This window comes from Lonchura striata, chromosome 21 (genome assembly GCF_046129695.1).
Source record: "Lonchura striata isolate bLonStr1 chromosome 21, bLonStr1.mat, whole genome shotgun sequence".
In the NCBI taxonomy this organism is placed as follows: Eukaryota; Metazoa; Chordata; class Aves; order Passeriformes; family Estrildidae; genus Lonchura; species Lonchura striata.
Genome location: NC_134623.1, coordinates 5,503,477 through 5,531,193, shown reverse-complemented (window position 1 = coordinate 5,531,193; position 27,717 = coordinate 5,503,477).

The following is a 27,717-nucleotide window of genomic DNA, read 5'->3' as shown; positions in this document are numbered from 1 at the left end:
TTTCCCAGCCTGGGCTGGCTGCAGCTTCTCCCCAGCCTCTGCAGAAAGACATTTGGCACCAGCTGTCAGGGAGCTCCAACTGCACCCTGGCCGATGCACACTCTGAGATCCCCTGCAATTTCCCAGTCTCTGTGTCAATCAGAAAGGACACCAGTTTGGAGAATGGAGAGCCCTGGTTTAGCCAAATAGTTTATAGAGACTTTCTAATTTGTAACCATGAACTTGACAAGCACTGCCTCCTGAAGATGTCACCTTCTTGCTGGGAAACATCCCAGATGATGCAGCTATCTCTTTTCCTTGCCCCAGAGATGGAAGCAGAGGCTGTGCTGAAGGCTGAGCTTCCAAAAGGAAGCAGTGGCTCATTGGCAGCCTCTGTTGCAGGAAAGGAGGCGATGCCAGGCACAGTCACAGGAGGTAATTGCTGAGCCTCAGGGCCTGAGCCCTGCTGAGCCTGGAGCTGCCCTCTCTGCTGCTTGGCATTGCAGGCACAGCCCAGACAAGGCCGGCACAGCCCAGAGGAATTGTTATGCTCAGGACACTCGGGTACTGAGCAGTCTTGCTTGGGATCCCTAAATTGGAGGCACATCCCGAAACCTGGGAGTGACTGCACAGGGTGCCCGTGGTGGGGAAGGGCAGAGAGGGAGAGCAAGGCTGCACTGTGCCCTGAGAGAGCCTGGCTATGTGCCCCTGGGCTGGGGGATTTGTCGCAGCAGTAGGAGGGCAGGAGGGACAGAGGGAGGCAGGGATACCTGTGGCACTGCCTGCTGGAGCCTTCCCCAGGGGTTTAGGGAGAATTTCCATTGTGGGAGGAAGAGAGACCATAGGGACCGGGACTGCTACAGCCTCCCCTCCATAGATCTCGGTAGGGCCTGCAAAGTGTCTGGGGAGTGACCAGGAGCCAGCTCAGAGCTCCCCAGGCCCCTGTGCACCTTTGGCCTTGTCCATTCACATCTGGATCCCATGGCATTAGCTGAACCCCTTACAAGTGCTCAGTTCAAAAAGGCAGACGGTGAACCCAGCACACCATGGAAATTATTCTGATCTGTGCTCCCTTCTAGACTGGGATGACAACATGGATTATTTGGAAGCCCTACTGGAAAATAGCTTGACATTCTGGGAGGATGTTGGAGGCAAGTTTTCAGTGTGCCTTTCCTGAGAGAATAATCAGAGCCAATGTGACACAAGTTCTCCACACTTCCCCATACATCATCTCAGGGTTGAAGGAATCTGGAAGCCTCGCCCTGCTCCCTTTCTGGAGCCCTGAGTGATCCCACAAAATCACTGTCAGTGGGAGGAAGGAGCATTTAGCTGTCCATCTTCCTCCCATGTGCAATGCCAGAGTGTCCTTGTGTGTGCTCTGTGCAGTCACAGAGAAGAGCAGAGAGGGAAGGGTCCAGGCCCAGGACTGTGTCCCAGGGCTGAGCCTTGGGTGCAGCCTGAGGATCTCCTACAGCACCACGGGAGCTGTTCTGTCCTGCCTTTCTTTGCAGTTGAACGTGAGGATGAAGAGGATCTCGATTCCCAACCCATACCCATTACTGAGCCTCTGGGAGATGGTGAGGGTAGGTCAAGGCCTTTCCCCCTGCGAGAGCTGCCAGCTCAGAGCCCAAAGTTCGGCCAGGGGGGCATCGCTGCAGGTGCCAGGACAGAATCACGCACGTGTGTGCCCTGGCCCTGGGCCATCCCCTCACCGCTCCTGCGTCTCAGTGCTGCCCGTGCAGATCTGCAGAGATGACAGAAGCTCCTGTGGCTGTTGACTTACAGGTGTGGCTGCAGGGACGACTTCTCCAGCTCCTTTTATGGCTACTGCCGACAAGCCCAGCTCCCATCGCAGGGGTGAGTAGTGTGTCCCTGCGGACCCCACAGGCTGAGCACAGATTTTGTGGGATCCATTCTTGGGAAATGGAAATATTTTTCTTTAAGGTCCCCCAACAGGAAAGATGCAATATACTGCAGACAAGATATCGCTGGATCCATCCAAACTCATTCAGCCAGCGCTGAAGAAAATGATGGAGACAGGACAAGGTGGGTGCATTTCCCGCAGCCATCCCCTGGGACTCAGCAGCCAGGGGCTTTCCCTACACATCTGTACAGGCTGTGCCTGGAAAAGCATGAAGGGATCCATGGCAGCATTGCTGCCTCGCCGCTGCTCTCACGGCCTGCAGAGCTGTTTCCCAGCCTGGGCTGGCTGCAGCTTCTCCCCAGCCTCTGCAGGAAGGCATTTGGCACCAGCTGACAGGGAGCTCCAACTGCACCCTGGCCCATGCAAACCCTGAGATCCCCTGAAATTACCCAGTCTCTGTGTCTATCAGAAAGGGCACCTGTTTGGAGAGTGGAGCGCCCTGGTTTAGCCAAATAGTTCATAGAGACTTTCTAATTTGAAACCATGTCTTTTACAAGCATTGCCTCCTGAAGATGTCACCTTCCTGCTGGGGAACAGCCTAGATGATCCAGCTGTATCTTTTCCTTTCTCCAGACATGGAAGGAGAGGCTGTGCTAAAGGCTGAAGTTCCAAAAGGAAGCAGTGGCTCATTGGCAGCCTCTGTTGCAGGAAAGGAGGCGATGCCAGGCACAGTCACAGGAGGTAATTGCTGAGCCTCTGGGCCTGAGCCCTGCTGAGCCTTGAGCTGCCCTCTCTGCTGCTTCACAGTGCGGGCACAGCACAAACAGGGCCGGCACAGCCCAGAGGAATTGTTATGCTCAGGACACTCGGGTACTGAGCAGTCCTGCTGGGGTCCCTCCATAGCAGGCACACCCCAAAACCTGGGAGTGAGTGCACAGGGTGCCCATGGTGGGGAAAGGGCAGAGGGAGAGAGCAAGGCTCCAGTGTGCCCTGAGAGAACCTGGCTATGTGCCCTTGGGCTGGGGGATTTGTCCCAGCAGTAGGAGGGCAGGAGGGACAGATGGAGGCAGGGATACCTGTGGCACTGCCTGCTGGAGCCTTCCCCAGGGCTTTAGGGAGAATTTCCACTGTGGGAGGAAGAGAGACCACAGGGACCAGGACTGCTACAGCCTCCCCTCCATAGATCTTGGTAGGACCTGCAAAGAGTCTGGGGAGTGACCAGGAGCCAGCTCAGAGCTCCCCAGGCCCCTGTAAACCTTTGGCCTTGTCCATTCTCTCCTGGATCCCACGGCCTTATCCGAACCTTTTAGAAGTGCTCAGTTCCTAAAGGCAGACGGCGACCCCAGCACACCATAGAAATGGTTCTGATATCTGCTGCCTTCTAGATTGGGATGACAACAGAGATTATTTGGAAACCCTACTGGAAAATGGCTTGTAGTTCTTGGAGGATTTTGGAGGCTAGTTTTCAGTATGCATTTCTGAGAGAATAATCAGAGCCAATGTGACAAGAGCTCCCCCATCAACCACTTCCCTCAACATCACCTCAGGGTTGAAGGAATCTGGGAGCCTCGCCCTGCTCCCTTTCTGGTACCCCTGAGTGATCCCACAGGATCACTGTCAGTGGGAGGAAGGAGCATTTAGCTGTCCATCTTCCTCCCATGTGCAATGCCATAGTGTTCTTGTGTGTGCTCTGTGCAGCCACAGAGAAGAGCAGAGAGGGAAGGGGCCGGTCCCAGGGCTGTGTCCCAGGGCTGAGCCTTGGGTGCAGCCTGAGGATCTCCTACAGCATCACGGGAGCTTTTCTGTCCTGCCTTTCTTTGCAGCTGAACCTGTTGGTGAAGGTGGTGCAGCTTCCTGGCCCACAGCCATTACTGAGCCTCTGGGAGATGCTGAGGGTAGGTCAAGGCCTTTCCCCCTGCGAGAGCTGCCAGCTCAGAGCCCAAAGCTCGGCCAGGGGGGCATCGCTGCAGGTGCCAGGACAGAACCACGCCCGTGTGTGCCCTGGCCCTGGGCCATCCCCTCACCGCTCCGGCGTCTCAGTGCTGCCCGTGCAGATCTGCAGAGATGACAGAAGCTCCTGTGGCTGTTCAGTTACAGGTGCGGCTGCAGGGAGGACTTCTCCAGCACCTTTTATGGCTACTGCCCGCAAACCCAGCTCCCATCGCAGGGGTGAGTAGTGTGTTCCTGCTGACCCCACAGGCTGAGCACAGGTTTTGTGGGATCCGTTCTTGGGAAGTGGAAATATTTTTCTCTAAGGTCCCCCGACAGGAAAGATCCAGTATACTGTAGACAAGATATCCCTGGATCCATCCAAACTCATGCAGTCAATGCTGAAGAAAATGCTGGAGACAGGACGCGGTGGGTGCATTTCTCTCAGCCTTCCCCTGGGTCTCAGAGGACAGAGCCGTTCCCTTCACATATGCACAGGCTGTGCCTGGCACAGGAGGAAGGGATCCATGGCAGCCTCGCTGTCCCGCTGCTGCTCTCACAGCCTGCAGGGCTCTTTTCCAGCCCGGCCTGGCTGCAGCTTCTCCCCAGCCTCTGCAGAAAGACATTTGGCACCAGCTGACAGGGAGCTCCAACTGCACCCTGGCCCATGCACACCCTGAGATCCCCTGCAATTTCCCAGTCCCTGTGTTGATCAGAAAGGGCACCAGTTTGGAGAGTGGAGAGCCCTGGTTTAGCCAAATAGTTCATAGAGACTTCCTAATTCGTAACCATGACCTTGACAAGCACTGCCTCCTGACGTTGCCACATTCCTGCTAGGAAACATCCCAGATGATCCAGCTGTATCTTTTCCTTTCCCCAGAAATGGAAGGAGAGGCTTTGCTGAAGGTTGAGCTTCCAAAAGGAAGCAGTGGCTCATTGGCAGCCTCTGCTGCAGGAAAGGAGGCGATGCCAGGCACAGTCACAGGAGGTAATTGCTGAACCTCTGGGCCTGAGCCCTGCTGAGCCTTGAGCTGCCCTCACTGCTGCTTGGCAGTGTGGGCACAGCCCGGACAAGGCCGGCACAGCCCAGAGGAATTGTTATGCTCAGGACACTCGGGTACTGAGCAGTCTTGCTGGATCCCCTAGTGGAAGGCACATCCCAAAACCTGGGAGTGACTGCACGGGGTGCCCATGGTGGGGAAGGGCAGAGGGCGAGAGCAAGGCTCCAGTGTGCCCTGAGAGAACCTGGCTATGTGCCCTTGGGCTGGGGGATTTGTCCCAGAAGTAGGATGGCAGGAGGGACAGATGGAAGCAGGGATACATGTAGCACTGCCTGCTGGAGCCTTCCCCAGGGCTTTAGGGAGAATTTCCACTGTGGAAGGAAGAGAGACCATAGGGACCAGGACTGCTACAGCCTCCCCTCCATAGATCTTGGTAGGACCTGCAAAGAGTCTGGGGAGTGACCAGGAGCCAGCTCAGAGCTCCCCAGGCCCCTGTGCACCTTTGGACATGTCCATTCACATGTGGATCCCAAGGCCTTATCCGAACCTTTTAGAAGTGCTCAGTTCTTAAAGGCAGACGGCAACCCCAGCACACCATAGAAATGGTTCTGATCTGTGCTCCCTTCTAGATTGGGATGACAACGTGGATTATTTGGAAGCCCTACTGGAAAATGGCTTGAAGTTCTTGTAGGATTTTGGAGGCACGTTTTCAGTGTGCCTTTCCTGAGAGAATAATCAGAGCCAATGTGACACGAGCTCCCTCATCTTCCACTTCCCCATACATCATCTCAGGGTTGTAGGAATCTGGAAGCCTCGCCCTGCTCCCTTTCTGGAGCCCTGAGTGATCCCACAGGTTCAATGTCAGTGGGAGGAAGGAGCATTTAGCTGTCCATCTTCCTCCCATGTGCAATGCCATAGTGTTCTTGTACGTGCTCTGTGCAGCCACAGAGAGGAGCAGACAGGGAAGGGGCCAGGCCCAGGACTGTGCCCCTGGGCTGAGCCTTGGGTGCAGCCTGAGGATCTCCTACAGCACCACGGGAGCTGTTCTGTCCTGCCTTTCTTTGCAGCTGAACCTGTTGGTGAAGGTGGTGCAGCTTCCCAGCCCACAGCCATTACTGAGCCTCTGGGAGATGGTGAGGGTAGGTCAAGGCCTTTCCCCCTGCAAGAGCTGCCAGCTCAGAGCCCAAAGCTCGGCCAGGGGGGCATCGCTGCAGGTGCCAGGACAGAACCACGCACGTGTGTGCCCTGGCCCTGGGCCATCCCCTCACCGCTCCTGCGGCTCAGTGCTGCCCGTGCAGATCTGCAGAGATGACAGAAGCTCCTGTGGCTGTTCAGTTACAGGTGTGGCTGCAGGGAGGACTTCTCCAGCTCCTTTTATGGCTACTGCCCGCAAGCCCAGCTCCCATCGCAAGGGTGAGTAGTGTGTCGCTGCTGACCCCACAGCTTGGCACAGGTTTTGTGGGATCAATTGATTGGAAATGGAAATATTTTTCTCTTAAGGTCCCCCGACAGGGAAGATCCAATATACTGCAGACAAGATATCCCTGGAACCATCCAAACTCATGCAGCCAGTGCTGAAGAAAACACTGCAGACAGGACAAGGTGGGTGTATTTCCCTCAGCCTTCCCCTGGGACTCAGCAGCCGGAGCCATTCCCTACACATCTGAACAGGCTGTTCCCAGAAGAGCAGGAAGGGATCCATGGCAGCCTCGCTGCCCCACTGCTGCTCTCATGGCTTGCAGGGATGTTTCCCAGCCTGGGCTGGCTGCAGCTTCTCCCCAGCCTCTGCAGGAAGGCATTTGGCACCAGCTGACAGGGAGCCCAAACTGCATCAGGGGCCATTCACACCCTGAGATCCCCTGCAATTTCCCTGTTATCGGGTAGATCAGGTTTAGGGGATGTTCGGAGAAAGGACCAGCATCAGACCGTCCCAACATCCTGAGTGTTTTCTGATGCTTCTTCATACCTTTCACAATTATTGCCTCCTGAAGTTGTCACCTTCCCCATTCCGTGTTAGGAATGTTGCCATCTGATGCAGATATCTCTTTTCCATTCTCCAGAAATTAAAGAAGAGCCTGTGCAGAAGGAGGCATTTCCCAGAGGAAGCAGTGATTCTTTGCCAGCCTCTGCTGCAGGAAGGGAGGCAATGCCAGGCACAGTCACAGGAGGTAATTGCTGAGCCTCTGGGCTTGAGCCCTTCTGAACCTTGAGCTGCCCTCTCTGCTGCTTGGCAGTTCAGGCACAGCCCGGACTAGGCCGGCACAGCCCAGAGGAATTGTTATGCTCAGGGCACTCGGGTAGTGAGCAGTGCTGCTGGGGTCCCTCCATAGCAGGCACATCCCGAAACCTGGGAGAGATTGCATGGTCTGCCTATGGTGGGGAAGGGCAGAGGGGGAGAGCAGGGCTCCAGGGTGTCCTGAGGAGGCCTGGCTATGTGCCCTTGGGCTGGGGGTGGTATCCCAGCAGTGGGAGAGCAGAACGGGCAGAGGGAGGCAGGGTGAGCTGTGGCACTGCCTGCTGGGTCCTTCCCCTGGGCTTTAGGGAGGGTTTCCTCAGTGTGGGAGTGAGAGACTTCCACTGGGCCCTGGGCTGCTCCACCCTCTCTTCCAGGGATCTTGCACAGGGCAGGGATAGAATGTGGAGAGTGACCAGGAGCCAGCTCAGAGCTCCCCAGGCCCCTGTGCACCTTTGGCCATGTCCAGTCTAATCTGGCTCCCACGGCCTTACTCAACCACCTTGCAGTGCCCAGTTCCCTGAGGCAGAACAGGATCCCAGCACACCATAGAAAATGTTCCCATCTGTGCTCTATTGCAGATGAGCTTGCTGGGAAGGCTTCTCCATTAGCTTGGCTGCATAAAATTGTGAAGCCCTTGGAGCATCCTGCAGGTATGTTCTCACTGCCCAACCAAGGAATAATTGCTGACAACCTGGCAGGAACCAGGTGATAGAAAGTTATGTGGCTGTTGAGTTACAGGTGTGTCTGCCGAGAGGATTTTTCCGTCCCCTTTGGTGATTGCTACCCGCAAGCCCAGCTCCCGTCGCAGGGGTGAGTAGTGTGTCCCTGCTGACCCCACAGGCTGAGCTCTGGTTTTTGAATCCAGTCCTAAGGAATGGAACTATTTTCTGTTAAGGTCCTCCAAGAGGGAAGAACAAAGCTAGAGGAGAGAAGGAATTGCTTGAGTCAAACAACATCCTGACGCAAATAGTGGAGGAACTGCACAAAGGGCATGGTGAGAGCACTTCCCTCAGCCTTCCCCTGGGACTCAGCAGCCGGGGCCTTACCCTGCACATCTGGACAGGCTGTGCCCAGCACAGCAGGAAAGGATCCATGGCAGCCTCGCTGTCCCGCTGCTGCTCTCACGGCCTGAAGAGCTGTTTCCCTGCCTGGGCTGGCTGCAGCTTCTCCCCAGCCTCTGCAGGAAGGCATTTGGCACCAGCTGACAGGGAGCCCAAAGTGCACCAGGGGCAATGCACACCCTGAGATCCCCTTCAATTTCCCAGTCCCCAGCTTGATCAGGAAAGAGTCGCTGTTTGGAGGAGGGACTGTTGGAGGAGGGACTCTGGGCCTCAGCTCCTCTGCCCATCTCCAGTTACCTGGGCATTTTCCTGGTCTATGTCTTTGACCAATACTGCCTTCTGAAGATGTCACCAGCCAAGTGGGGAGCAGTTCCATCTGATCCAACTATCTCCATTCCTTTCCCAAGAGATGGACATAGAGTTTCTGTGGAAGGCGGCATTTCCTAAAGGAAGCAGTCCCTCATTGGTGCCAGCCCCTGCTGCAGGAAGGAAGGCAATGCCAGGCACAGACACGGGCACAGGAGGTAATTGCTGTTCCAGCTCAGCCGGGCTCAGCCCTCGGCGGGGCTGTGTGGCAGCAGCTCTTCCCCCAGGCCCTGCCCTTGCACGGCCCGGCAGCAGCCAAAGCTGGAGGCACCTCAGCTTCCAGGCCTCTGGAGCTCATTCACAGCCCCGGGGAATTGGGACTTGTGCACCAACGTCCCTCCCGCTGCAGCTGCTCCTGCAGCCGGCCCTGAGTGCCCAGAGGCCCAAGGCACAGGAGCAGCCCCGAGCGGGAGCCCTGCTGCGAGCCCAGGGCCAGAGCCAGCCCTGGCACACAATGGAAACTTTCTCATCTTGGTTTGCTTCTAGACACGGGTGATGGGAAGGCTTCTCCATTAGCCCGGCAGTATGACGCTTTGAAGCCCTCTGGAATTCCTGCAGGTATGTTCTCAGTGTCTCCTAATCATTGACCATCTGGAAGGAACCAGGTGACAGAAGCTTCTGTGGCTGTTCAGTTACAGACATGTCTGCAGAGAGGATTTCTCCAACTCCTGAGCTGGATGATGCGCACCAACTCAGCTCCCATCACAGGGGTGAGTAGTGTGTCCCTGCTGACCCCACAGGCTGAGCAATGGTTTTGTGGGATCTATTCCTAGAAAATGGCTCAACTTTCTGTTAAGATCCTCCAATAGGAAACACCAACCAGATGGCAGACAAGATATACCAGAAACCATTTGAAGTGATGTGGCAAATGCTGAAGAAAATGCTGCAGGGGGTACAAGGTGGGTGCATTTCCCTCAGCCTTCCCCTGGGACTCAACAGCCGAGGCCTTTCCCTGCACATCTGGACAGGCCATGCCCGGCACAGCAGGAAGGGATCCATGGCAGCCTCGCTGCCCTGCTGCTCCTCTCACAGCCTGCAGGGCTGTTTCCCAGCCTGGGCTGGCTGCAGCTTCTCCCCAGCCTCTGCAGGAAGGCATTTGGCACCAGCTGACAGGGAGCCCCAACTGCAGCATGGGCCATGCACACGCTGAGGTCCCCTGCAGTTTCCCTGTCTCTGAGCAGATCAGGAAGTGCAGTGGTTTGCAAGGGAGTGCTCCCCACAAAGGCGTGCTCTGGCCCAGTCCCAAGAACTTGAGCCTTTTCTTGATCCATATCAATGTCTTTGACAAGCATTGCCTCATGAAGATGCCCCCTCCCCTATGGGAAGCAGCCCCACCTGATCCAGCTGTACATCTTCCTTTCTCCAGAAATTGATGGAGAAGCTGTGCTGAGGGCTGAGCTTTCCGGAGGAGGCTGTGATTCTGTGCCAGCCTCTGCTGCAGGAAGGGAGGCAATGCCAGGCACAGTCACAGGAGGTAATAATTGCTGAGACTCTGGGCCTGAGTCCTGCTGAGCCTTGAGCTGCCCTCTCTGCTGCTTGGCAGTGTAGGCACACCCCAAACAGAGCTGGCACAGCCCAGAGGAATTGTTATGCTCAGGGCACTCGGGTACTGAGCAGTCCTGCTTGGGTCCCTCCATAGCAGGCACATCCCGAAACCTGGGAGAGACTGCACGGGGTGCCCATGGTGGGGAAGGGCAGAGGAGGAGAGCAAGGCTGCAGTGTGTCCTGAGAGGGACTGGCTACGTGCCCTTGGGCTGGGGAATTTGTCCCAGCATTGGGAGGGCATCAGGGACAGAGGGAGGCAGGGATATCTGTGGCACTGCCTTCTGCAGTTTTCTCCTGGGCTTTAGAGAGGGCTTCCTCTGTGGGAGGAAGAGAGATCACAGGGCCCCAGCCTGCTCCAGCCTCCCCTCCACGGATCTTGGTAGGGCCTGAAAAATGGATGGACTGTGACCAGGAGCAAGCCCAGGCCCCTGTGCACCTTTGGCCATGTCCATTCTCTCCTGGATCCCACGGCCTAAACCAACCCCCCTCCAATGCTCAGTTCCTAAAGGCAGAAGGGGACCACAGCACACCATGGAAATGGTTCCCATCTGTGCTCCCTTCTAGATTGGGATGACAATGGGGATTATTTGGAAGCCCTACTGGAAAAGGAGATTAAATTATTTGATTATTTTGGAGGAACGTTTTCAGTGTACCTTTTCTGAGAGAATAATCAATGTGACAAGAGCTCCCCCATCTCCCACTTCCCTCAACATCAACTCAGGGTTGAAGGAATCTGGAAGCCTCACCCTGCTCCCTTTCTGGTACCCCTGAGTGATCCCACAGGATCACTGTCAGTGGGAGGAAGGAGCATTTAGCTGTCCATCTTCCTCCCATGTGCAATGCCAGAGTGTCCTTGTGTGTGCTCTGTGCAGCCACAGAGAAGAGCAGAGAGGGAAGGGGCCAGGCCCAGGACTGTGCCCCAGGGCTGAGCCTTGCGTGCAGCCTGAGGATCTCCTACAGCACCACGGGAGCTGTTCTGTCCTGCCTTTCTTTGCAGCTGAACCTGTTGGTGAAGGTGGTGCAGCTTCCCAGCCCACAGCCATTACTGAGCCTCTGGGAGATGGTGAGGGTAGGTCAAGGCCTTTCCCCCTGCGAGAGCTGCCAGCTCAGAGCCCAAAGCTCGGCCAGGGGGGCATCGCTGCAGGTGCCAGGACAGAACCACGCACGTGTGTGCCCTGGCCCTGGGCCATCCCCTCACCGCTCCTGCGGCTCAGTGCTGCCCATGCAGATCTGCAGAGATGACAGAAGCTCCTGTGGCTGTTCAGTTACAGGTGTGGCTGCAGGGAGGACTTCTCCAGCTCCTTTTCTGGCTACTACCCGCAAGCCCAGCTCCCATCGCAGGGGTGAGTCATGTGTTCCTGTTGACCCCACAGGCTGAGCATTGTTTTTGTGGGATCTGTTCCTGGGAAATTGAAACATTTTTCTCTAAGGTCCCCCGACAGGGAAGATCCAATATACTGCAGACAAGATATCCCTGAAACCATCCAGACTCATTCAGCCAGCGCTGAAGAAAACATTGCAGACGGCACAAGGTGGGTGCATTTCCCTCAGCCTTCCCCTGGGACTTAGCAGCCAGGGGCTTTTCCTGCACATCTGGACAGGCTGTGCCCAGCACAGCAGGAAGGGATCCATGGCAGCCTCGCTGCCCCACTGCTGCTGTCATAGCCTACAGGGCTGTTTCCCAGCCTGGGCTGGCTGCAGCTTCTCCCCAGCCTCTGCAGGAAGGCATTTGGCACCAGCTGACAGGGAGCCCCAACTGCAGCATGGCCCATGCACACCCTGAGATGGCCTGCAATTTCCCAGTCAATGAGCACATCTGGAGGGGCAAATATTTGGAGGAGGGTGGGCCCTGTAGAAGCCCCAATAACCTGGTTTATATCCTGAATCTCATCCATGACTTAGACAAGCTTTTCCTCCTGTAGATGACACCTTCCTGCTGGGGAACAGCCCAAATGGTCCATCTGTCCCTTTTCCTTTCCCCAGAGATGAAAGGACAGGCTCTGCTGAAGGCTGGGTTTCCCAGAGGGAGCAGTGGCTCATTGGCAGCCCCTGCTGCAGGAAGGGAGGCGATGCCAGGCACAGTCACTGAAGGTAATTGCTGAGCCTCTGGGCCTGAGCCCTGCTGACCCTTGAGCTGCCCTCTCTGCTGCTTCGCAGTGCGGGCTCACAGCATTACCTGACCCCCTTCAAGTGCTCACTTCCCCATAGAAGGGGGGATCCCAGCACACCATGGAACATTTCCCATCTGTGCTCCTTTCTAGATTGGGACCGTGACTTGCATCATTTGGAAAGACTGGTAAACCATGGTTTAAGGATCTTGGAGTCTGGTGAAGGTAGGTTATCAGCAACCCTTTCCTAACAGAGAATTCACTGTTCAGAGGAATATTTATGTGTGATTTCCTTTAAGAGCCTTTGAAGTTTTAAGGATTCTGGAAATCCTGTCTTCCAAATTCCTACTGCTGTGCCCAACAGCAATCCCACAGGAGGATTGCTGTGAGTGGGAGGAAGGAGCATTTAGCTGTCCATCTTCCACCATGTGCAATGCCAGAGTGTCCTTGTGTGTGCTCTGTGCAGCCCCAGAGAAGAGCAGAGAGGGAAGGGGCTGGGCCCAGGGCTGTGCCCCGGGCCTGAGCCTTTCACAACTCCTTTGCCTGCCCTAGGAAGTCTGAGCTGCTCTTGCTGCCTCTGCCAACCCCTGGCCTCGGCTGAGAATGGGTTTAGAGCTGCTGGCAGCTCCAGGGAGTCCTTTCTTCCCTGACTGACCTGCAAGGGGCTGCTTCCATCCCAGTGTGGGGTCACCGCAGGCTCGTGGTGCCCCTGCCCCTGCTCCTGAGTGGAAGGCAGAGCTGAGGGAGTGCCTTGGAGGGAACCAATCCCCCAGGGGCACTCACTGCCACTGCGGCCTGAAGGAGAATCTTCAGCAGTGTCACCATAGCTGTTCTGTCCTGCCTTTCTTTGCAGTTGAACGTGAGGATGAAGAGGATCTCGATTCCCAACCCATACCCATTACTGAGCCTCTGGGAGATGGTGAGGGTAGGTCAAGGCCTTTCCCCCTGCGAGAGCTGCCAGCTCAGAGCCCAAAGCTCGGCCAGGGGGGCATCGCTGCAGGTGTCAGGACAGAACCACGCACGTGTGTGCCCTGGCCCTGGGCCATCCCCTCACTGCTCCTGTGGCTCAGTGCTGCCCGTGCAGATCTGCAGAGATGACAGAAGCTCCTGTGGCTGTTGAGTTACAGGTGTGGCTGCAGGGAGGACTTTCCCAGGTCATTTGGTGGATGTTGCTCGCATGCCGAGCTTCCATCTCAGGGGTGAGTAGTGTGTCCCTGCTGACTCCACAGGCTGAGCACTGGTTTTGTGGGATCCATACTAGGGAAATGGAAATATTTCTCTTAAGGTCCCCTGAGAAGAAAGAACAAACATATAGGAAGTGTTAAATCCCAGGACGAATCCAAACATTTGGAACAAATCCTGAATGATCTGGAGAGACAGCATGGTGGGTGCATTTCCCTCAGCCTTCCCCTGGGACTCAGCAGCTGGGGCCTTTCCCTGCACATCTGGACAGGCCATGCCCGGCACAGCAGGAAGGGATCCATGGCAGCCTCGCTGCCCCACTGCTGCTCTCACGGCCTGCAGGGCTGTTTCCCAGCCTGGGCTGGCTGCAGCTTCTCCCCAGCCTCTGCAGGAAGGCATTTGGCACCAGCTGACAGGGAGCCCCAGTTGCACCATGGGCCTGAGATGCCTTCAATTTCCCACGCTCTGGGGAGATGCGGAGAGGCAGCTTTTTGCTGGATGGAGTTTTGGAGCAGGTCCAGAACTCTGGGCATTTTCGGTGTCTTTATCCACCTCTTTCACAAGTATTGAACAGCAGAGAGGAATTATGGCATGCGGGCTCAGGGCTTTGAGCACTGAGCAGTCCTGTGCCAAGGGACTGCAAGGTGCCTGCGGGCCCCAGCTCTGGGGGAAACAGAGAGCGAGAACGTCCTGGCTGTATCCACCATGCTGCCAGCTCAGCAGTGCAGCATAGCAATGGCTCACACTCCCCATTGCTCCCAAGATGCAGCTGGCACCTCAACACATGCTGACAAAATCTGGAACAGCATGAGAAGAGATTTCTGCTGGGGAACATCTTGTTTGATGAAGTTGATGGCCATTGGGGCTGGTGCAGCACTTGGCCTGATGATGTGCTCTGCCGGAATCTGGTATTGCTGGAAGAGAAAATGGTGAGTGTTTTGCTGATCTCAATCTCAAACAGCTTCCTTTAAAGGCTGCTGATAGTCAGGGAGAATTACCAGTGAGGCTGCAGTGGAGTTGTGGTCAGTCCATGGCTGTCCAAAAAACTCTGCTGAGGGTTCTGCTGCTGCCCAGTGCTTTCCTTGGCCTCTTCATTGCTGGGCCTTGTCCCGGGGGTCTGCTGGGGCTGCAGCCAGTGCTGGCTCCCCCTGAGGCTGCCTGGCCAAGAGCAGCCCCAGGGGCACAGGGCAGAGGCACAGCAAGGTGAGGAGGAGAAAGTGAGGGGATGAGATGGCCTTGAAAGGCAGAGGCGCTCTGGGACCCGCTCCTGGCCAGGGAGCCTGCCCAGAGCCGTCCCCTGCTCGCCGGGGCCTCGAGGGGCAGCTGTCCAGCTGGGCCAAGGTGTGCCAGCCGCTCCAGCCGTGCTGGGGAGCCCTGCCAGCTCTGGGCCCTGCTGTGCAGGAGGGTCCCTGTGTGCCACTGGCAGCTGGGGGCCTCAGCCACTTCTTTCTTTGCACAGTCGCGCTTCTGGACAGGAGATGAAAGACGGTGGCTGCACCTCACACCCAGACAGCGACACAGCACTTTTATCACTAGTAAGGATGTGGGCAGCCTATTCTAGAAGTTCTGAGAAGAGGACCCCAGAACGACCATCTACAAGGAAACCTCTTATTACCCTGTAGACCCCCCTGCCACTTCCTCTCCCCATGGGTATCCCCAAGCTGCCCTCATCCATTTTTGATCTCCCTCTGTCCCGTCCCAGCCCATTCCCGAGTTGTTCTGGAAATCCCAGGATCAGCCCAGCACCCTCCAGCCCCAACTGAGACCAACATGGCCCTTCCTCTGCCCCTGAGCCCCCTGGCCCTGCCCTCTAAACAACACTGTAGGTGACCCCCTCCCCCCGTCTGCCATGGGAGGCAATAGCCCCTTTTTCCATTGCAATAAAGAGATGGAGCTGTCACCCCAGTGTCTGGGTGGTACCAGCAGCAAAGCGCACCCGGCACCAGCACTGGCTGAGCTCCATGCCCAGGAGCAGCCGTGGATGCCCACGGTGAGGGCAGGCAGGAGCCAGGCAGGGGCTGCTGTGACCAGCAGCAGGGCCCCGAGGGGCTGGGGGAGCCCATGCTGAGTGTCCCTGGGCTGAGGGCACATTTCCTTCAGTGGGATCATCTGGGCCTGGACATCCTCCAGTGGCATGCCCAGGAAAAGAGGGAAGCCCTCAAGAACATCTCCAGGGACACAGCCTGAGCAGCAATGCCAGCAGGCAAAACAAAGCTCCTCCCCAGTTAACACACATTGGTAGGACCTAATTGATGGGCCATCACCAATCCAGGGTGCTGCACAGGGTCTGCTCTTCTGGGCAAGAGCCATAAGGAAAGGGAAGGGAAGGGCTGTGTGGCCTTGGGGTCTGATAGGGCTGATGAACATCCCCAGAGGCACAAGAACATAGCAGCAACCACACTTGATTTCCAGGTCAAAACAATTGGCGTTGCTGGCCTGGGCTTCCCCATAAGGCACATGGGGGCTTTGGAGACTCCATAAGGTGCACGAGAGGCTCGGGTCCCTTGTGAGACACACAGGGATATTTTAGGTTCCCTCTGAGGCATGGAGGGCACTGGGGTCCACTTGAAGGCATGCATGAGATTTGGAATCTTATGTGAGGCATGCAGAGGGGTTGGGATCTCTGCCAAGGTGTGCAGGGTGCTGGGGGTCTCTGCTGAGCACAGGACAGGGTTTTGGGGCCTCGTTTCAGGTGTGGAGAGGGCTGTGGACTCTCCTAAGCGTGCCGGTGCTTTGCGTCCCTCCTGCTGCAGGCAGTGGGGCTGGAGTCTCTTGTGAGGCTCGCAGGGGACGGAGCCCTCCCGGGTTCCCTGCCGGGCCCGTCCGGCTCGGGGCTGCCGCGGCCCAGGGGCAGCCGCCGTGCCGGGACGGCTGTGGCGAGGGGCCGAGGCGGAGCTGCCCCGCCGGGTCGCGCTGCACGGGCACGGCACGGGCGGTGCTGAGCGCCGGGCAGGCGGCACCCCGAGCCCAGGGGCCACAGCCGCGGCCCTGCCTCCATCGGGTCCGGGCACAGACAGCCCCGCAGGCAGAGCGGTGGCACCGGCACCGCTCAGCGCCCGAGGGGACGGAACCGATGCCAGAGGAGCCCGGGGGGCCCTGAGCGGGGCCCTGGCGCTGCCCGCCCGGCTCTCCCGGGCCTGTGGCCATCCCGGGCGCCAAGGGCTCGCTCTGTGCCGCGCTCTCCCTGCCCAACGGGGCTCCGGGTCAGCACCCGGCTCCTGCCACTGCCTTGAGAACGCCGAGGGCCATTCGGGGGTGAAACTGAACTTGCCAGGGAGACAATTCATAAGGGACTTGCTTAGGCCTTTTACAGACATGTTTAGGGTCTCTTCAAGTTGAGAAACAACTTAAAATCCCAGACTAAATCATGTGGTTCAACGTGTGGGGATTCCTTGAAGATGCTTTGTAACTCCCTGTGGTGCCGGGCCGCGTCCCAGCGATCACCAAGGCCCAGGAGCTCTGATGCATGCAGCAGGGCTGGCACCAGGGAAGAGAGTCAACATCCCTGCACCTGCCTGCTCTGCCTGCAGGGGTGTCACGCAACAGCAACGTTCCAGCAAGGACAGGCATTTTTACATCCTCAGGACAATGTGCTCTTGTGGTCCTGGTGGTGGATCAGAGAGAGGAAGGCCAAAGGTGACAGACTAAACTTGACTGTAGGAGAGGGGTGGCTCAGCAGAGGACCTGGGGACCTGTGGTGCCAGCCCGTGACCGGCCACTCAGACACAGCAGGAAGGCCCCAGACTATCATACTTCAGCTGGGAGGGTATTAAAGCCCAGAGGGTCTTTGTTCAGGATCCCCCAGAGGCACCAGCTCAAACTGCCACTGTTTCACCACAATAAAATTGTTTTAAGGATCCAGAGGTCCAACGCTATGCTGTGGAGAACATTCACATTGCCAATCTTTCAGGGACTTAGAACCTTCCGATTTTGCTTTGCACGCAAGACAAATAAACCCCCAAACGTGCACAAAACACTCCTTTAGCCTTTCCGCCTTTTATTTTCAGCTAATTTTTACTTTGTTCTCTGCTATCGTGTCCTCATCTTTCCAAAATTCCTGTGCCTATTTAAATCCAGCCACCAGGGATGGTGCACACATTTTGTTTAGCTCTGCAGCGATTTATCCCCAGCAATCCTGCTATCCACACCCATTTCAGTGTTGCAAAAACCTAACTCTGGGCTGCAGGATGTGAATCCCACTCTTGTGTGTGAGATGGCAGAGCACCAGAGCAGGCACTGTGGAAGGGGCATTCTGTAGATTAGTGAAGTCGCTACCAGAACTCAGTCTAGCTCTTAGAACTCCGGCGCCACACCAGGAGTGGGGAGCTGCCTCGGAGCAGCACAATGTTCTGTGTTGGAATGCCTCCACCGAGTCCAGAGGCTGCCTCAGCCCCAGCCACCATCCTGTGCATGGTGGCAGCACTGAGAGCTGTGGCAGGGACACTCTTCGCCAGAACTGTTTCCCAACTTTTCCCTTCCAAGCAGGGGACTTGGAAATGTTTCTTCTGTCCTGACTTACCCTGTTTCCACCTTGTCAATACACAACTTGCTGTCTTACTCACTTTATGCTTAGAAGGTTCTAAGAAGAAAATGAGAAACATGCTGTGATTATGACACCCAAAAAGAAGGCAAGAAAACAGTACTCCATGGTGTAGGGCCTAGAGAGCGGCTATTTGGTTTATTTGACAGCAGAGTGAGGGCAACAGCTCCACCAAAGACACACTTGTCCATTCCTTGCACACTACAAGCTTTTAAACTTTTTAACTTAATGTACACATTATACTTTCCTAACCTTCATATTGCAACATGTATTCCAATTACATCATTATATGAGCCCTTGTAGCACATGTGCAGTTTCTGCACGAGGTGGTCATCTGGGGATGACAGCCTGGCCAGAGAGGGAGAAACGACATTCGTTTTTCACAGCAGCTTGTGAGACCTTTTAGGGAGTTGCAGAAACAATGAGAACTTGTTAGTATAAACAACCAGCAGGTGGTGTTTTTCTATTCTGATTTTCTGTTTTTCTTAAGGACTGTTTGTGAGAAAGATGTTTTTGTTAATTAGCCAATCAAGTAGAAGGTGTCAAACCTGTCTATAAAAGAGAGAGCTTTTGTACTAAAATTTTGTGTTCTGAAATTCAGTCTCTTGGTGAGCTTGTGTAACTCTGGGCTTAATGATGACAGTTGCCAGCCTCCTGCTGGTCATTTTAGATGAAGGCTCAGAAGGCTTCCTCAGGCTTCAACTTTTTTACCTCTGTTTCTGCACATGCTTTGCAAGACTGTCTGCTCAAATAGGCAGTGGTTAATTAGTCTTTTGCAGTTAGCTTGTTCTGCTAAATTTGCTGATTTCTAGAAAGTGCTTCATTCCCATCCCCTGGTACAAAGTAACTACTTCTTTCTGCACAGCGTTTTGTGGAAAATGACAGGAGACAAGCACATTTTATAATGTTCAACAAGTCTCAGTTTATTCCAAGCACGCATGTACAGTTATACCCGTTATAATGAAGCTCATACATATTGCAAAATTTAAGCTCCTTACTGGTGTATCTAAAGGGGTCAACCCCGCCTTTGGGAACTTTCTATGCTTGCTTTGTTTTCCTTTGGGGACTTTCAATGTTCAGTTATCTTTTTGCTGACCTTTTTGCTGCGGGGAACTAGCTTACCCAAGGACATATGATATTGTTGCTACATCCACTATTGCTGCACTATGCCACTTTCAGCTATTGCTTCACTAACTGCACATAGTCATGGCCTCTCTCCTGAAGCCACTCATCCACAAAACTCTCCACACTTCCCCTGTTTCTGTTTTGAACCATTAAATTAGTTGTCCACATCTTTGAATCTACTAGCTGCTGAAGACAGCTAAACAGGCAGGGCAAGATTAACAAGAGCAGTAAAACAACAATCAAAATTCCCACTGCATACATAATAAAGGTTCTTAGACAAGGACCAATTCCTAAGCTTTTAAGCCATTCTTCTATCCCCAGACCACCTTCTTCTTTTATTTGATGAAGCCCCTGTTGTAGTTCTTTAATCTTAGCATGTATTGATACAGAATGGTCAGAGAGATTCATGCAACACATACCTTCAAATTCCTCACATCCATGTCCATGGGCCAATAATAAAAAATCAATGGCTGTTCTGTTCTGCAGTACTGCATGATTTACACTTTGTACATCCATAGCAAGCATGGCTAAAATCTCTGATGTTTTATTAAGTTCACCTTTAGTCCAGCATCCCAATTGTTCAGCTAAAACCATAGCCTTTCTGGCAGCTCCTCCCGGTAACAGGGTTGCCACTATTACCTGTTTAAAGGTACTCCAAAACTGAGGTTGTCCAACCTGATCACATTGTAAGTCATGCACGCCACGCTTTTTTCTTGTCTTCCCTAGCCTGTCCCATTGCATTAGCAAGGACATATTAGGATGGAACAGCGCTAGTTTTCCTAGGTAACAGGTTCCCCCTTGTGGTTTTACCGGCATTCCATTCCAAGCTCTATCTCCACAGATCAAAAATACACCTTTTGACAACCTTAAGGGTTTGGTTATCTTGGAACCATCACAGTTGGAATATAACTGTGATGCTACCCTACCTGAGTCCAGTGAAGAGTCCAGAGAAGCCCATTTGTCTCTTGGGTTATTTAAATTCTGCAAGTTCAATGGAACAAAGCTAAACCATCCTCCTGTCAAAACATTCCCTAAACTAGCATTGGCACTTCCAAAGAGATCTAATTCTTCTGGTGGAGATTGTAATGTTTCTTTAAGTGAAAGTACCAACAAACATTGCCTATAGCCATCTCTCTGAGCTTCTGTGTAACCCATGCTCTTGTCTGGCCCTTTCACCTTTGCAAAGTTCTTGCAAAGCGTTTGATTCTTTATCAACCCACAAAATTCCTCTGGTCTCCAGACAGGAACACCTGTTAAGCAGGTGCGAAATGGACTTGTCACCCCTGCCAAGCTAAGGCATAGCAAACTTTGATTAGTCATGTTTGCCAAGGTTACCCAAATATTTTCTCTGGGCTGATTAAGTTGCATTATTCCACAACAAAGATTAGTCAAAGGAACAAGATAGATTATCCACCTTATCACCCTCATGATTACTTCCACTTTGATTTTAATTTTAATGCCTGCACATTTTCAATAAGCCTATCTAACTCTATGTCTGGATTTCCTACTACTGGTCTTCTTAAATAAGGTCTTATAGATACCTTCAGCTGCTTTTGGCACCTTGTTGATAACATTTTTGAATTTGCCTGTCTAATCAACCTATCACGAGCGTGTTCTGCTTCTCACCTAGAAAAAGCTAATATATTTTGTTCTGGCACTTCAAATAACTGCAAAGCTAAAGCAACTCCTAAGCCTGTATCTTGTATTAAATCTTTCTTCCAAGTCTCTCCCTGTGCTTGAAAGGCACAATTTCTACACCACAAATGTAGTTTCAAAAATACTTGGTCTTCCCAGTACGTTTTTCCACAACCCCCACAAATAAAAGCAGCCCAACTGTTACAATTAAAACTCCCACAACCAAAGCACTCAGGATTCTTTGGTCCCGGTATATGAGCAGTCTGTAAAGCTTCAATACTCGTAACAATTGCCAGAAAAGTTGACTCTGAAGGCAAAAGTTGATCGATCACTGGGGAAAGTCCTCTTATCTCTTGAAGAAGAGGTCCCACTATGTGGATCAGCTTCTCTTCAATTCTCCTCTGATCCTGATCCGTCAGGGGGGCTGCGAGATGAATCATCCAGAGCCGGTTTGGTCCACTTCGCTGGCACCCAGAGTGAACCTGTAGGGGTGGAAACACAAAGATATCCCCTTCCCCAATATAGGACCTTTGCTGGGTTCTGCCAAATACCTGTTTTAGGTCCCTATACCTGACCCATACTTCCTTGCTTTTTTTACTCATTTCTTTTTGTCCATAATGTACCATTGCAGTTGGTACCTCCGAATCCCCAAATATACACAAATATTAAGAACAAAGAGCACTTTCATTAACCTTTCCTGCACATCTCCAATTTCCCTATGTTTTTCCAAATATCTCTTCAAAGTTCCATTTGCTCTTTCTTCTATTGCTTGTCCAGTGGGAGAATGTGCTATTCCTGTAATGTGCTTGATCCCCCATGACTTCAAAAACCTATCCACCCTGCCACCAATGTATGCAGGACCACTGTCTGTCTTGATCTGCTTTGGCACTCCCATTACTGCAAAAAAACTACACAAATGCCTTATAACATGTAATGCCTTTTCCGCAGCTTGAGCCATTGCCCAGAGATATTTGCTATATGTAGCTATAGTAACATGAACATATTTTAGGCGACCAAAGCTATTTACATGAGTAGCATCCATCTGCCAAAGTTCGTTAGATGAAAGACCTCAAGGGTTAACTCCCCATCCCATGCCATGAACCCCATTATGATGACTACAGATAGGACAAGCTCTCACTATAGCAGTAGCAGCTGCATGGGATATTCCAAACTCCTGTTGTAACCCTTTTGCATTCTGATGAAACATAGAATTTGCCTCCCTAGCGAGCATTTGCCCTGATAAAGGAGAAGTTTGAGTCACTGTGACGAGCTTATCGGCCCTAGCATTACCCTCTCCTAAGCCAATCTCCCATTTGTGACTTCTTATATGGATGATAGCATAAGGATGTTCTCGGATTTTTACTGCTTTTTGAAGTTGTATGAACAGTTCAAATAGTCTCTGGTTTTGTATTTCCTTGATAGCAGTATCCTCTATTCTTTCCACCACACCAACTACATACAAGGAGTCTGCAATGATATTCAAAGGCCCCTTCAGGACTGTCAGAGCCCAAACCACAGCTACTAACTCCAAGGTCTGAAGGGTATCTGAGTCATTTGCAGTAAGGATTTCATGATTCCAGACTCCCTCCTCCTGCCACGTAATTGCTGCTCTTCTTGACCTCTTCTCTGCATCTGTGTATGCCGTTAATGTACCAGGAATCGGCTCCTTTTCTCACTGTGGCCGTACCATCCAGCTCAATTTTCCTATCCACTGTAATGGAGGAATTTTAATACTTTCAGTTATTACAGCGCCTCCTATTCCTAACAGAGCTTCCTGTAATTTTTCATTATTGACCAAATACCATTGTAAAGAGTCCTTTTTCATAGGAAGCTGTATTAGTACAGGCTTTCGCCCATCAACCTGCAAAATCCTCTCACGACCCCTCTTTACCAAGGCTGCTAACAGTTCAATTTTTTGAGTTAAAGTCTTTGTTTGCTGAAGTGGAGGGGATAGCCATTCCAACACTCTTATCTCCCCTGTTTTTGTTTCTAACTGGGTTAGTGAGATTAAGTGGGATTCCCAGTATTCGTCGATGTACCCGACTCTGAACCACACAGTCTGTAATTTGCTGAAGGGTTCTTTTCTGCTGAGGATTAAGGGTTACCAGCGTTGTTGGGTCTGTGCCCTTTAATAAGGGTCTAAGAGAATCCAACAGTTCATTCAGAAGTCCCACTATAGGTTTAAGCCATTGTCATTCACCTAGCAATTTCTGAGCACCATTTAAAGTAACAATCTGTGTTTTCAGTTCTAATTTTTGAGGTGTTACCAAGCTTTGAGACAATGTCCATCCCAGATATTTCCAAGGAGGAGTTAACAGTATTTTCTCTGGGGCTACAACAAGCTGAAAACATTCAAGCAAATTTTGTACATGTTTAACCTGTTGGCTCGTAAATGACTTAGGTTGAGCAATTAAAATATCATCCATATAATGGTAAACAATTGCCTGTGGCCACTGTTGCCTCAATGGTTGTAATGCATAATCTACATAAAATTGACATAAGGTGGGTCTGTTGCGCATCCCTTGAGGCAAAACTGTCCATTCAGATCGTTGATCTGGACTTTCTCTATTCAAGGCTGGCAAAGTGAATGCAAAGCGCTTTGTATCCCTTTCATGCAAAGCTATTGTAAAAAAGCAGTCTTTGAGGTCTACTATTAATAGAGGCCATCCTTCAGGTAACATTGCTGGGTTAGGCAGTCCTGGCTGTAGTGCACCCATTGGCTCCATCTGTTTATTATCCTCTCGTAAATCATGTAGCAAGCGATATTTCCCTGAGTTTTTCTTTATCACAAAGATAGGGGTATTCCAAAGACTCATAGACAATTTCAGATGCCCTTGTTGATATTGTTCAGTGACCAGGGCATGAGCATGTTGCAGACTTTCCCTTTTCAAAGGCCATTGCTTTACCCATATAGGCTCCTCACTTTTCCAAGTTATGGGAATTGAGAAATTCTAAGCAATGGCTATTATCCCAAAGGGTGCTCATTTGTCAGGATAACCCCTAGCTGTGCCAAAATGTCTCGCCCAATTAGGCATTGCACCGTGGGTGGCAACTGAACAATAGAGAATATTGCTTTTATGGTTTTGCCATCTATCGAGGCAATAAGAGGTGGTGGCTTGCAAGAGTTAAGCCCCCAACCCCTGTTACTGCTGTAGCAGCTGGTTGTAAGGGCCAATGTGACGGCCAACACTGTGGTGAAATAATACTTGAATCTGTCCCCGTATCCAACAGACCTGTAAGCATGCATTTTTGTCCCTTATGCTCCAACAAAACCTCCTTTCTTGGCCTGTCATTCAGATCCAAAGTCAATAGAGTCAGACCTCCTGTAGATCCAAATCCATCTCCCCCACGACTCACAGCCTTCCCTGAGGATACAGCCTTAGTAATTTGCTCCAGAGGAACCACTTGAGCAATCCTTTGTCCTTTATTAATCCAAATAGGAGGAAATGGGGTATGAACGATAATCATGATCTCTCCAGTATAGTCTGCATCAATGACACCAGGAAGCACAAACAATCCAAGCATAGAGGCTGATGATCTTCCCAATAACAAAGCTCCCATTGTCCCGCCCTCTATTATAATAGGTCCATTAACTCCAGTGGGGATCTTCTGCGGCTGTGGTGTCATTAAAGTCACTTCTACTGCAGCTGCCAAGCCCATCCCGAGGCTGCCTCTTGTGGCTGGACGCAAGGTGTCCTGTTGGACAAGCTGGAGCAGCTATTTGTGTCGGAGCATGGCTGCTCTTGTTTGCGCGGTTTCGGGCGTTTCCCGGTCTCCTCTTACAGGCAGAAATGTTATGAGTATCTGACTTGCACTTAGGACACCATACTCCAGCGGCAGAGCATTCTCGCCAAACGTGTCCTGTCCCTCCACATCGGAAACATCTCATACGGCCACCATAAGGACCTCCCTGGGTTGCTACCAATGCTTGGAGGGGTGCAAGAGCAACTAACACCTGTCTGTGAAGCTTTTGCCTGCTCTTTTAACCCCTCTCCCAGCTCTTTAATAGTCTCAACTAAAAATGCCTGTTGCCCCGTTGGTATAATAGCCAACCTCTCTAGTGCCTCTTCTATAGACCAATTAGCTCGTAATGTATTTAGAGCACTCCTTGTAGCAGCATTACAATTTTATAAAGCACACTGCTTCAACAATGACCCACGCATAAACTCAGGCACTCCAGCTCTCTCTATAGCTGCAGTTGCTTTATCAATAAACGCTCCAAAAGTCTCATCCCTTCCTTGTTTAATTCCCATGTACGCTGGCAAACCTCCTGGGTCTTTCTATAGCCCTTCGAGCTAGTCACATTGCCTCTCGACACTTATCAGGTCCTAGTATAGCTTGTGCCTCAGTGCGAAAATATGCTCCTAAGCCCATCAATTCATCTATAGTTACCCCGTGAAGAGGATCTCCAGGCTGCCTTTGTATAGCTAAAGCTTCATGAACCTCTGCCTGCCAGCGTGCACCAAACAAAGGCCCCTGATGTGGTGAGAAAATAAGCTTAGCAAGACTTCTGCAATCTCCTGGCAGTAATATATTAGTACTTCAAATATAATCCAGTATCTGCCTAGCCGGTTCACTAGTTATTCCAAATTGACTCACTGTAGCTCCCAGTTGCGACAGTAACTTTCAATCTAATGGTGTAATCTGAGCTGTTAACCCTCCGCCTGCTTGCTGCTGAAAAATTACAGGACAAGCCGGTTCTGCTGCTAGCTCCAAAGCCTGCCCATCTCCTTTGTCCAGCTCCTCTCTCACCAGAGTCGCCCAAACTTCCCTCCACTCCCTGGCCAGAGCCTCTGTTAGGTCAGACTCTGCCCTAGGGGTCGGCTCACTGACAGACAAACCTTGACAAACCGGCAATCTCTGTTCTGGGGGGGCTGAAGGAGCCGTGGGCTCACAACGCGACTCTGTTTCTGTGTCCTCAGGCACGGGTGGCAATGGAGGCAACTCCACTGTAGATACAGCAGGTGGCATGGAAAAACCAGGTAACCAATCCCTGCTATAACCTCTATTCTTTTATAGCGCAGAAGTCGCTTGCTCAGCAGCTTTCTTTTCTGCCTGATGTTGCAACAACTCATTCTGGACTACCTTCCACAACTTTCCCAGCTTTTTGGCTGTCTTATCATCATCTAAAACTTCCTCCCACAGTTTATCCCTAAACTTACGCCACTCAGACAACTCATGTACTGCATGAGGATTTAAAAAGAACCCCTTAGCGTACCCGTATGCTAACAACCCTGGCAGATCTTTCTGCAAATCAATGCCTTTAATCTGCCTTTTCTGCAAGAATGCAGTAAATAAATCAGTGCTGCTTGCCTCTCCATACCTATATTGCCTGCACTGTTGCAGCCCTCTGAGGTCGTCGTCAGCACGTATCAGCCAGGCTTGCCTCTGCAGTCACCTGGGGCACGGTGCACTCTATTTCATTTCAGCACTTTTGCCGACCTTGCTGCATCAGGACCCGAACCCCTTTGTCACACCACCTGGAATCACATTAGGGTCACCATTTGTGGAAAATGACAGGAGACAAGCACATTCTATAATGTTTAACAAGTCCCAGTTTATTCCAAGCACGCATGTACAGTTATACCCGTTATAATCAAGCTCACGCATATTGCAAAATTTAAGCTTTTTATTGGTGTATCTAAAGGGGTCAACCCTGCCTTTGGGAACTTTCTATGCTTGCTTTGTTTTCCCTTGGGGACTTTCTACGTTCATTTATACTTATCTTTTTGCTGACCGTTTTGCTGCTGGGAACTAGCTTACCCAAGGACATATGATATTGTTGCTACATCCGCTATTGCTGCACTATGCCATTTTCAGCTATTGCTTCACTAACTGCACATAGTCATGGCCTCTCTCCCGAAGCCACTTATCCACAAAACTCTCCACATTGCAGTTTTCCCTGTAAATAATTTCTTTGTCTTATTCCTCCTGTTATCAATATTGTTGCTGTTCCTCTTTGTTCCTTATCCTGTTTCTGTTCCCAGTAAATTATTCTTATCCCAGCCCAGGGTCTTTTCCTTTTGTGCTTGCCATGGGAGGCAGGAGGGCAGCAAGCAGCAGCACAGTTTTAGCAGGAGCAGGAAATTGGGGAGTCCCATTCCTAGACCACGGTCAGTGGAACCTGAGCATCCCGGCTGGTGCCAGCCCTGGTGGCCATGGCAGCAGCCTTGGGAGCGCGTCCCTGGCTGGGGCTGAGGGAACCTCTTCACTCTGGTGCCCAGGGACAGGAGTGGAGGGAGCGGCTACAGCTGAGTTGGGGCAGGCTGAGCTTGGATCTCAGGAAAAGGCTTTTGCCCAGAGGCTGCTCAGGCACTGACCAGGATCCCCAGGGAAGGGTGACAGCTCCAAGGCTGTCTGAGCTCCAGCAGTGTTTGAACACCGCTGTCAGGCCCTGGCTGGCATTTTTGGGCAGGGCCAGGAGTTGTGTTTGAGGACCCTCATGGGTCCCTCCCAACTCAGCCAATTCTGTGGTTCTGGGATCCCATTGAAACAGAGATTTTTAGAATTAACTTAAGTTAACAAAATGAATTAAGCACTTATATTTTAGCTTGTAAAATTATGTGTTGAATTTTAAACTTTTACTTAAGAAATCTTTACCATAGGTCAAAGGCCAAAGGAAATGTAAATTTCTGAAGATTCTTACATAAATAAACAGTACCCAAGAATGCAAGAAACCCAGATAAGGACACTGGTATGTCTCCCAGCTGTCAGAGATACACAGATAAGCACCAAGAGACCGAAAGTACATGCGCAGGGAGGAAGGGTTCAAAAGTTCCGACATGAGGAAGACCTGCAGCCTTGAGCCCCAGAGACCAGCAGGGACCCCTGTGGGACCACCACAGCAAACTACTCGTGCCCAGAAGGGCGTGGACCTATTTCGCATGAGAGACGAGAGCAGGCGGGGCCAGAAGTTCAATATGCGTAGAAAAGTTGTGCAATGTACTGCATATGGAACAACTTTGGGAATAAAAGTTTGGGTCAGACTAAAGCTCAGTGCACAAGTCTTTGAGAAATATCTCACTTGTGCCGGGCGCTGACAATACATACCCACTCCATAATTACCCCAAGTTGTGGAGTCTATTTATTTATTCTGTGTATCGCTTCACCATGACCCTCGGAATGGACAGCAAATGGTTGCCATGG